The 12249-nt window shown below is 35.9% G+C and overlaps 1 protein-coding gene across 1 annotated transcript in view; it reads right to left on the reverse strand.

Moving 5' to 3' along the window:
* Positions 1-12249, reverse strand: part of LOC126377253 (uncharacterized) — a 215036-nt gene that overhangs the window by 17968 nt on the left and 184819 nt on the right. The gene's annotated exons all lie outside the window — the stretch shown is intronic.

Raw genomic sequence — 12249 nt, forward strand, 5'->3', positions numbered from 1 at the left:
AACCACCTCACTTGTTTTCTTTCTTCAGTTGACAAAGTAGAGTATGCAAAGGGTGGTTTCACTAAAAAATTTTGAGTAGACACCTTTGTTGCTATTGCACACTCCTTCACAATAAAGTTATTATTAATATCTTTAAATCCTTGAAGATCAACGAAGATGATGTTTGTGTTCATGATATTTTTTTTACTATGCTGCTTAAAGGTTTGTACTCAAAAATACAATCGTTTAATATTAAACAATAAGCTGCAGTCTGATCAGGTATATCTTGGTCAGCTTCTATTTCAACTCTGACATCTACTGAGCCTTTTAAAGTTTCTTGTTGTCGACAGCAGTCAATGACAAAAAGGGGGGCAATATCTTTAAATTCTTTCAGACTTAACAACGGCTCAGCACGTCGTCCGTAATACGACTGTTGGAATCTTGTATACAACTCGTATAATAAAGATATTTTATTGTCAGAAAAACTTACATTCAAATTTTCATATGGATAATATATTTGATTCAAGAACACTTTAACACCAGTTACATTACAATGGTCAAACTCTGACATAGAACTCTTTACATTTTGTTTTCTATTCGTTTGTAATCCAATTATTATAAAGCGTGGTTTTTCTATTTGAGAAGACGTTTTGATTGACCAAGTATGTTTTTGCGTTTTAGGAAGCAAAGGATACTCATAAACATCCCAATTTCTAAAAGCTAAGGTGATAGAACGGTCTCTCTCTAAATGTTTCAGTAGGTTAACTCTCTCGCGATCAGAAACTTTAATGTGAGGTACACGCCAAACTATTTTGGTGATAATAATATCATCTACTACTTCTCCAGTGCTCAGTCGTAAAGCATTTAAGTTAGTATTACTTCTTAATAAAACCAACTCGTGTTTACAGTTTATTATGATTTTTTTATAATCCTCTGCAAAACCTAATATTTTATTTAAAGGTATAGATACAGAAAATATTCCACTATTGATATTCTTAGAACCATTAATTGACCAACCCCATATTTTTGCTGATTTTGATTCATTTTCATTCATAGACAAATATGATTTCATAGTTGTTGTTATACCGGCATTTTTAATTTTATCAATTTCTATTCCATTTAATTCGTAACGAATATCTTGGAACAAAAATAAGATAGCATTATTGATAAAATGTATGTCTGTAACCGTTGCTTTATCATCATTTTTGTATACGTTTACTTTACCCTCTATGAATAAAGTACTCATGGAAGGCAACACATACAAATCTTGCTGATTAATAGGGATCCGGATTTCATCGTTCTTGTTGAAACTTGTTACATATGGTTTGTAGGAATGAAATTCGAAACTTTCAATGCTGTTATCAGACACTGGGGACTCTAACACGTTTAAAATATTCATTTTAATAAACCAATTAATTTAAGAAATTGTTTATTTTCTTTAGATATTTTTTTAAGCCTTTTCGTAGGTGTTATTTTTCGCGAAGCGCTTTGTAAACTAACAGTATTTTGAATTGTTGTCGTGGTTTTATTGTAAACTAACATTTTTTCCTGAGATGTAAATACAACTGTATTTCCTCACCGCGTAAATTAACTAAATTGTTTTTTGCGTCGAGCAGTCTTATATTTATTTGGCTAACTGAGTTTTGATTAACAGGAAAATAAATTAAGTTTTTAGGTATTTCTATAATGCGATAGCCTGGTGGTACATTAGGCACGAATTCATAAATTATATGACTGGGTACTCCATTAACGAAGGAGCCACTAACAATATCACACTCTATTCGCACAATAGTTGTAGCTATAATATTAACTGGAAAGTGCGACTCATGTAAGGTTTCTGATTTTAATATTTCTTTACTAAAACCAAATAGGTCACCAAACGAATTGTCCTTTTCAAAGTGTATGTCTTTTGAACTATAAAGTTTAGTTTTCAATGTGTTATTATTAGATGATAATCTTAATACACAATCTTTAACGTTTTTTTTTAAATAATCAAATATATCTTGGAGTTCATACGAACCCTCCGGTAGTTGAAGAATTCCATTTTCTCCGTAAAAGAACATATTATTTTCTGAATCGATGTTAGGTATTGAATTAAATGTCGAAAAATATAACAATGCACACTCATATTCTCCCTTCAAATCCAGAGCTGGTGAATAATATGTCGTCAACGTAGATTCGCATCCAGTTATAGACAGAGTGAAAGCCATTGTTGAAATGAATACTAATACGTGTTGTGTATCATTTTATTTTATACTCTTTCCAAAAGTTTTTTAAAAATTTAATACATAAGTGACCACAATTGGTGGTACCGAATGTTTGAAATTGACAGTAATTATAATTAATCAAAGTGTCCTTCAAGTAGTGAATTAGCTCTAGAGGAGGTTTCAGGTTACCGAAACTATCAAAATATTGGCAGTAATTATTTACTTTAGCGTAAGCTACCCAATGAGTACCAGAATTTTTAGAACTATCTAGGTTCAAAACAGCGCATTCAATTTTTCTGGGCTTTCTTGGCAGACTATCTCTCATAAAAACACCACGAAAATAAGGCAAGTTTTGAGTATGTTCTAATATGTCGATATTGGTTAGAGCTCGTGTGGGTAGCCGCTTTTTCAGTTTTTTGGATGGGTTAGATATAATCCACTCCCTTTCTTGTAGGGTTTTACATAAAGCCCTTTTCCAATAGCAATAGATTCCATCATCTTATTGTGTCGTTCAGATTCTTTAAGATTTTGTTGTGCTGATTTGTAATCGTTTACTGCTTTAGCAATACCAGCCGCACCACCAGCTAGAGTGCCAAGTGCTGATAATCCAGCAAATATAGGTATCAATGGTAATATTCCACCAGTCTTTTTTGGAATGGGAATTAAGCGCGGTAAATGTACTCCTTTTTTCTTGTTGAAGATCTTTTTTGCTGCTAGGTAAGCAATCTTTATTGCCGTTTTGTTGTCCTTGCATTTTATTTTTTTCAAATGTGTACGTATTTTACTAACGCCATTCTTAAATGCATTAATACCAGCACCGGCTTTTAATTTGGCCTTCATAGCATTCTTTACTAACCATGAAGCCATTTTCTCACCCTTTCCTGCATCCTTCGATCTCAATCTTTGACGCGCAATTTTCATTAGTTCAAAATCTGCTTTATGTCTAATATCTAAATTCTTGTTAGTGTAAGCTATGTCGTGATGCATGCAACCTTCATCTAACTTATTTATTCCTCTATCGCCTCTCAATAATCTTTTCTTTAGTTTTGTTCCTGGGCCGCAGAATTGATAACCTGGTAAATGTAACTCGACTGGCAAATTACTTATTATGTTATTTAGAAGACCACTTCCTTTCATTGATAGAAATTTAATGAGACAATATAACGGTTACCTTTCTTTTATACATCCTATTTCAAATCATTTATGCTAATCCAGCTATTCTCATTTTTATTTAATCCCAACCATTTTACAAAAAGTTTATTACCTTTTCTTTTAATAACCTTTTCAATCAAGTACACATCTGGAAATTTTGTTTTTTGTAGTTCATATTCGTAAAATGAACCAAGAATATTTTCTTTATTTTTGTCTTGTAAATGATAGGTTATGGGATTAGTGTTGTTAACTTTCACTATATTAAATATTTCTGTAGACCAGTTCGGTGTGTACCCTTTATAAAAGTCACTTTTGTGCTTGCTAATGCGTACTTGGTCACCAATTTGGTATTTTGCTTTTGTTTTTTTTCTTTTAACTTGTGAACTGAGGATGTTTTCTTTTATAATGTGTTCATTTTCCTTATTTACATCTATCGGTTTAAATTTAGTAGTACGATGCACACTATTGTTATACGATGTAACAGCTAAATTTAAAATTTTCGGCACCCATTTATATTTGCCTTCTAAGCTAAAATATTTATACAGTTTACTTTTTAACGTTCTGATCAATCGCTCCACTATTGAGGCCTTTTTTGTAGAAAATGTTGAATAATGTTTAATACCATACTGCTTCATCAAATTTTGGAAAGAAGCGTTAAAAAACTCCTTTCCTTGATCTGTTTGTAAAAAAGAAGGAGTGCGTGCAGAACTATCTAAAATATTTAGCATAGCTTGCACAATCATATTTTTTGCTTTTGATTTTATTGGTATAGCCCAAGAAAACTTAGAAAAAGTATCAATTACAACCAGTATGTACTTAAAACCACTATTATAATGAGAAAATTTTTGCATGTCAATAAGGTCTGCTTGCCATAAATCATCGATTCCTTTAATAACTGTTGGTCGACGAGGAAAATTCCGTCTCGCAGGTTTATGTAGTTCTTCCACGATACTCTGTTTACTCATGCTGCTTTTTTAGAGGTATTTTTGTTTGATATAGTTGCAATTATTTTATCGATTTCAGGCTTATTATAATAGCTAGCTGACAAAGCTACATATAATTGTTCTTTAAACTGTTTTAAATAAGAGTCTATTTCACTTTTAACTTTCTGTTCAAATTCTTTGGTAGAATATATTTGTTTCAGTTTCGTTTCAATGTATTGTTTATTAACTGCTTCATCATTAAATGACGGAGAAGGTAGTCCTCGTAAGCGTGTGAGCTTTAAATCAAAGTCTCCTGTATCTGATTTCACTAAAGTATCATTTAATGCTTCGAAATAATCTGATAGACGTAAACGTTTATGTACGTGATGACCAAATTTATCTATGTTCATTTTTTGTGTTAACAAATGCACAAATAGAAGTCAACTGTACAAATTTTGTCATTATATCTTATTTTATTTAATAATATTAGCTTGACGCAATTCTTCTATAATTGAAATAATTTCATTATCCAACCCAGTGTTGCCAGCGTCACGGGATGCAACAAGCAATTTTAACCTTTCTACCAATTCGTTAGGATCATCCCAATAAACGAAATCTGTATTTTGATTTACTTTCTTTAACAGGGGAAGACCTCTTCCTTGTGTAAGATTTTCGGTACTTGAAAAATCTCTTTCTTTTGAATGTCTGAACAGCGGTTTTATAATACGTAAATACTTTAAACCCTTATTGCTCTTTATTGGTTTCTTTTGATCATAGTCTCTACGATGCGCGTTGGTTTCAAGCAACGCAACCTTATACGCTTGTTTATCCTGTTCTGTAACTAATGACAGATTAGGTGTCTTTTTTGTTAATAATTCCATAAAACCTGGAGTTTTTTCGAAATTAAGATTACCAATATGTAGACCATCTTCTTCATCTGACACTCGTGTAATACCCATCATAAGCTTTCCACGATCATATCTTAATCCAAAAGGAACATCTTGTATAACATCAGATGATAAAGACCACGATGATACATTTTTAAGTGGACTTGAATCCGACTCCAATGTTTTGAATGATTCATTACTAAAATTATTACTGCCGTATGAGTCGTTGACTGGAGTACTTAGGAGTGGGGGCTTAGGAGTAGCTTCTTTTAAATCATCTTCGCTCGAACAATCGTAACTACTATCGCTTTCGACTGATTCTTCTTTTTCAGTTTTAAAACTATTTTCAAAATCGTTTATATGGTCTTTCGCAGGCTTAGCTGCGATTTCCTTCAATGGTTTGGATATTGGTTCGAAAATAGTTTCTAAAATTTGTTCATTATTATTTTTAATATTCCTCATCATCTTCACTTTTTTCTTCACTGCAGATGCAGATTTTATGATTCGTTGTTTAAGGTCTTTTTCCATTTGGGATTGACTTCGGTGCTGTTTAGTATGCAAATGAAAGCCAAAATCCAATGATGTATTTAATATACCAATTCAATCGAGGACAATAAATGTATCAAATTTCATCCTATAACACCCATCATTCTTTTCACAGTCTTTATTAATCACAACATAACTGTATTGCTTTTTCCATACGTTAGAACACATTTCACGAAATTGTAACCAGGACATATCACATCCGACGTGTTCATCATAAACATGTCTTAAATTTATGTCATCTTGTTTAAACAGCACAATCAGATTCGTATTGTCTCTAATTAGTTGCTTTGGGATTTTAGTATATGTTTGATTTAAGTAAAAGCAATCTATATTTTTATGTCTACCCATAGAAAAGTAATCTCGAATGTTGTTTTGATTTTCGCAGGCTACGTCATCAAATATGATTATGGAATTGGGCTTAGCATGGTGAGGACTCAAAATTTCTTCACTTTCAGCATAGTTTTCAAGTGTTACATTTGGTACCAATTGTAATACCTTTTTTAAGAAGGTATATTTTGGTTGATAAAGAGATTTTGAATAAATATATAAGTTATCAAAACGCACACCGTCTTCATGTAATAAAAGACCTATCACTAAATTTGTTTTTCCACAATTTGACGGACCGCAAACTATGCATCGAATTGAATTTGGTAATAGTTTACCGTGACGGTGAACTTTAGTCCCATTCGTAAGAGGACAAACATTATTTAGGTTCAACGAATGTTTCTGTTTAATAAATTTCATCACACATGTGTACTCCGGAGCCGTCTGTCATGTAATAAAGTCTGTAGTAAAATGAATTCTTCGAGGGCTGCTGACCTACGTATAAAGGTTAAAAATGATTCCAGAACGAAACATCAAAATAAAAAATTCAAAATAAACACAGGTGTGTAGATTTTCAATTGCTAGACTGTCGAATCAGATTGCCCGTTAAAAATTGTAAATGATCGCCATCAGTCTAGATACGGAACAGTCGGAATAGCCTCGACATATCTATTTACCTCAACGCTCTAGCAAGGCTGGAGCAATCGGCTCAGGTTATGTCAAAGTATAGTAAGTAGATCTGGAAGGTATGTGCGATCGAATCATTGACTGGAATTATAAATATATTGGTTTTCTGTATGAAGTGATATAGATATGTATCAAAATAATTATTGGGAATTTTAAATCGCTTGGAGCTCTGTTGATCGAACGGCGCGCGGGGCGGCGCCGTGAGGTCAATGGGGCGAAAAGTGATTTAGAATTCCCAATAATAACCTACTGGATTACAGGCCCGATACCGACCCCGCCGGCGTGGTCGACGATTTCCCTCATTCAGCGCTTACCGCTATCGACCCAATAAGGTCGATTAAATCCTCTCAAACGACGCCCTGAGCAGAGATTCACGCCAATCCAGGCACCCTCCAGCCTGTTTTAAAAGCTTTGCTTTTAAAAGTAAGTGCGCACTTTCAATAAACGTCAAATAGCTATGTTGCTTTTTGAGATGAATTGCTTCTATGTGTCCTTTTTAACCCTACAACGAATAGAAAAATGTAGAGCCATAGTTGCAGAAAATATTAACATTTTTATGAAGTGAGAAGTGTGTCAGGATTGAAGCAAATGGAATTCCATAGTTTCCGCTTACCCCGGTGGAAAATGGGCATGAGTTTATGCACAGGTATATTATTTATTATTTTATTATTAAGTACTATTTTCTTTTTTTTTTCTTGTTTTTATTTTTGTTCGTGTCATTATATGTTTAAATATTGCACCAGTCCGTGCTCCAATGCATTAACTTCTTTCACCCTAAGATTGCCTGGCAGAAATTGCTATTTAGCAATAAGGCCGCCTCTTGTACTTATGTTTTAATTCGTATGTTTATGTCCTTTGTATATGTCGTTGCACATGCATAAACTCATGCCCATTTTCCACCGGGTTTTATGAAATCAGAACTCTTCCACTCTGAAGTGTCATTTATTATCTGTTTTACTTTGTCAAGTGGAAAACGCTCTTACAGTGTATACTGAAGTGTACTCTAGTGGAGTGTTTAGTGATGGTAGGAAGAAAACCAAGGTCTTTTGATACTCAGTACTTTCCACTCTTGTGTCTTCCCGGGCTTGTTGAAGTCAAAAGCATCATTATTCAGTCCGTAACATGGTCACAATTTAAACAAGTATAAGTTTTTTTTTTGCTGCAGTTATAGAATAAGGAATAATACTTCGTATAGAACGGCAACTCTCCGCTCCCCACCAGCGTCCGAGCTAGGTTTACCTCCCCCCCGATTAAAGTTTAGACTTGAATCGTAAGGCGTCAGATGTCACACACACAGTTGCGCGTGTACGATAACGTCAATGTGTAGTGTCTGTGTAAAACGAGGTTGTTTGTATGAAGTGTCCGAGATGTGCTGCAGTATAGCTATCTAACCTAGTAAGAAAACCCTCGACACAGAGCCTAAATTAAGTACATACATAATAATATATTATATAAAGATCACTTAATAATAACCTTTTCGACAAAGTTTCTGTTTGACTGGGGGTTTTAAAACACAATTTGACAGAGGATTTATAAGAAATAAGAACATTTATTCAACGTACTTACGTTATTATCATGGATAAACTTGTTGAAAACCCCCTCCGGTTGATTGAGGTGAGGCCTGTGCCCAGCAGTGGGACGTATATAGGCAGTTAAAAAAAAAAACTTGTTGAAGGTCAATGTTAAGTATTTCTTCTTTTATTAATGAATCTAACGTCATTTCGCAAGGTGGCTTGACTAGAAGAAATGACAAGAAAATGACGGGCTAACCATCTGGCACTATACTGTTCATATCCATCTTCGGACTTCGTATAGTGCGTGAAAACGCCCCATGATACCGACCCCGCCGACGTGGTCGACGCCTGAAAACGCCTTTTAAAAATAACTAGCAAAGTAATAGTAAAAACGTTTACGCTAATGATGCATTAAAAATACCAGGCACTTGCTCATGTTCAAAAGTATCTAAGTATAAAGTTTGGCTCTATAATTCCTGGAACAATATCGAAGATGCATATGAAATTAAAAGGTTAAACGAAGAAAAAACAGCGCCATCTATCGTGGTTTTGGGGAACGCCGATTAAAAAGTCTTAGTGTTTCCTGAGAGGGAAATAGTTTGTAACCATAACAAAAAGCTAAATTGCAATCTGTAATAAGGAAAACTTCAAGGAAACAAATTTTCCTTCCTAAATATCATATTTATTAACATGAGGAAGGAGAAGTAAGATCTAGAATGCCTTAGTGTTTCCTGAGAGGAAAATAGTAGATACGTGACTGTATCACAAATTGGGGTGCGCAGGGACTAATGAGGAAATGCTATTAGTCTTCTGATGACTTCCGAGACAGGGACGAACTGTGTCTTGTTTATGCATGAGTGTCACAGCATTGGACTTACCAACCCGGTCCTCCGGGTTCGATTCCCAATGGGGACATTGTCGCACCAATTAGTACCAGGTGCAGACCTCATCCCTTGGGGCTATTGATTCTGCTGCAATCTCGGGACTACAGACCCGATACCGACCCCGCCAGCGTGGTCGACGTTTTCCCTCTTCCAGCGCTTATAGCATTCGGTCTACCAGGGTCGATTGATTCTTTCAGTATATTCCTTTCCTTTAGTATATTCCTCTCAGACGACACCCCGTGCCGAGTTTCGCTCCCATCTGGGCACCCTCAGGCCTGTTGACTTAAATTTTGTACCGGATGAAAGCCCTCAGCGGTCCCCATTTGTCCGGCCAAGTAGTTAATGTCATTTGAGGCAAAACTAGAACAAATCACATGAAAAATAAAACTTGCGCGATTATACACATTATTACACATTTATGTGTCCGTTTGTTTGTATTTTGTCCGGCTAAGTAAGTAGGCAATAAAATATGCGGCAAAACTACAATAAGAAAAAAAAATGGCAATGTTTATGTCTGGTTTCAAACCCATTTAAACCTCATATATCAGCAACGTCTCCCCATACAACCACGTTGAATTGTTCATCAACAACAGCTTACTCCGCAAACGACAGTAAACAGCTATTAGTTATGCAGCGCACACGAACTACGCGCTTGCGCACAAGATCAAGGATAAGTAATTGTTCTTTGAGGAGAGGATGACTAACATTAGAGGAAGTCTAAAGACTTATGTTTGCGGATAAAAGTAACAGAATGTTTATTTTCCTATCCATGGATAGTAAAGCATTTATAGTACCAGAGTAACATAAATCATAAGTTCACGACTACATCGCAATTGGAGTAGTCAGAGAGAAAAGTTTAAAAACTAAAACCGGGCTACGGCAAAAATACGCGCTAAGGCCAGGCGCGCACTACGAGTTTTTCGCCGCGCGGCAGAAAAGAGCAGCGGCATAATGTCGCACTGGCCCCGATTCCTGCAGACACCGCCTAATTTTATTTTAAGTTATATCCCTCATTTTCATATCCGTCGGAAAGGAAAGGGACGGATGATTCACAGCTCTTAATTTTAGGAAGAATTAGTGAATGAATGAATAACCCGGGCGAATTAAAAGGTACGTCGCTGGTATGCAATCCGTTTGACGTGCTGTCTACTTAACTGTGTCGGGTTATTGACGGATGTAAAATTTTTAGACGGTTGGTTTAGATTTGTGCTTAAAATTGACGTGTGTTCCATAAATTTTATGCTTGTCGATTACCCGTCCCTTTCCTTTTCGGCGGATAAGAAAATGACAGATATAACTTAAAATACAATTAGATGGTATTTACAGGAATTAGCACCACTGTAATACCAAACAGTTTTAAATTGTATTGCGCGCACTTGACGGCAGAGCCGCCGCAGCGGCGCAGTATTATAACCGGGACCAATGGCTTAACATGCCTTCCGAAGCACGGATCTTCCTACTTTCGGACAATAATAATTAGGTGATCAGCCTGTAATCTCCTAACCAAATTAGGGATCACAAAGTGATTTTTGATGATGTGTCCCCACCGGGATTCGAACCCGGAGGCTCCGGATCGTGAGCCCAACGCCTAACCAACCAACGATAATTTTATCAGCTTTCTTTGTGTAACTTACATACAAAATTGAACTCTTTTTCGAGTCCTTTTTATTACTATATCAAGCAACACTTCGTCACCTGCCCACGAATATAGGTCCATGATGCGGTGTGGCCGACTGATGGATCTGTGTCGTATCACGCGCCGCCGCCGCCGCCGTTAGGTTAGGTTAGGTTAGGTTATTTTTATATAATACTTCTGCCATTACATTATAATTAGAAAATAGGTAATTAACACGTTAAAGCTGTAAAACGCCATCTATATTGTTTTTAGTGAACGTAGTCCCTCATTTCCCGCCAAGTAGATAAAACCATTTGCGCCAAATCTACAGTAGGTAAGTTATGGAAAAAAACTTATTAGCAACTTTACTAAAGACAGTAATGTACTCTTCAGTAAAAGATAATAATTCTAATAACGGAAGGGTACATCCAACTTTGATAAATTAAACAATTATGCTTTGTATATTACATTCTGAATCATGATCGCGAATTGCGTTTCATAATTACAGAGAACTGTTTTGACATAACAGGAACTTTGTTGTTTAAACTTTGACGATTATTTATCATAATATAACATAGCATCACGCCTAGATACCCCTGAAGGGTAAGCAGACGTATAGACTACACGAGGATACACTGCTAGCCACTGGCGGTCTCCGTGGTTGAGCGTTGTGCTCACAATCCGGAGGTCCCGGGTGCGAATTCAATAAATGTTTCTTGTTCTTGTTGTTCTTGTTCTTAATTGTGCGTGAGGTCGTATGCCAATTTGTCCTAAAAGTTTACTTATCACGGCATTTTTTTTTTACGTGACTTATTGTAGATTTGCCGCAGATGGCATTAACTACTTGGCCGGACAAATGGGGGGGAGCTGAAGGCTCTCACCCGGTACAACGTTTAAGACAACAGGCCTGAGGGTGCCCAGCTGGGCGCGAACCTCGGCTCAGGGCGTCGTCTGAGAGGTAAAATATTTGAAAGAATTAATCGACCCGATCGATAGCGATAAGCGCTGATTGAGGGTAATCGTCGACCACGCCGGCGGGGTCGGTATCGAGGTTCTGAAGTGTTTGGTGTCGCTAGCTACCCTCTGCCTGCCTCTATGGCTAGAGTAATCCAACTTTCTGAACACGCAGGTTGTACCGATGTTTTTGGTCACAGTGTTATCTATACGGCCACCTTGAACGTCACTAATTATTGGACATTGTGGATGTTGCTAACCAGATATGTATACCGTGACTGTCTCTAACTATTTGCTACTGACTCTCTTTTGACTCTTCTCACTCTAGATAAGAGAGATAGGTATGGTGACATATCGTATTTTATCACATCCCATAGCGATTTATATTCATGTTCCAACATGCATTTTTACACGTGACATTCATTAAATATAAGCCAATAATTAATACGTAATCATAATTATTATTTTAAGTAATTATGTCGTTGATAACCGTATAGTAAGTTCAAAGAGTGATAAAAAATATTATATCACTGAACTGGTGATAACTGGTACATTCTATTATATAAGTATTTTGGTG

The sequence above is a fragment of the Pectinophora gossypiella genome, chromosome 22, assembly GCF_024362695.1.
Source record: "Pectinophora gossypiella chromosome 22, ilPecGoss1.1, whole genome shotgun sequence".
Taxonomy (NCBI): Eukaryota; Metazoa; Arthropoda; class Insecta; order Lepidoptera; family Gelechiidae; genus Pectinophora; species Pectinophora gossypiella.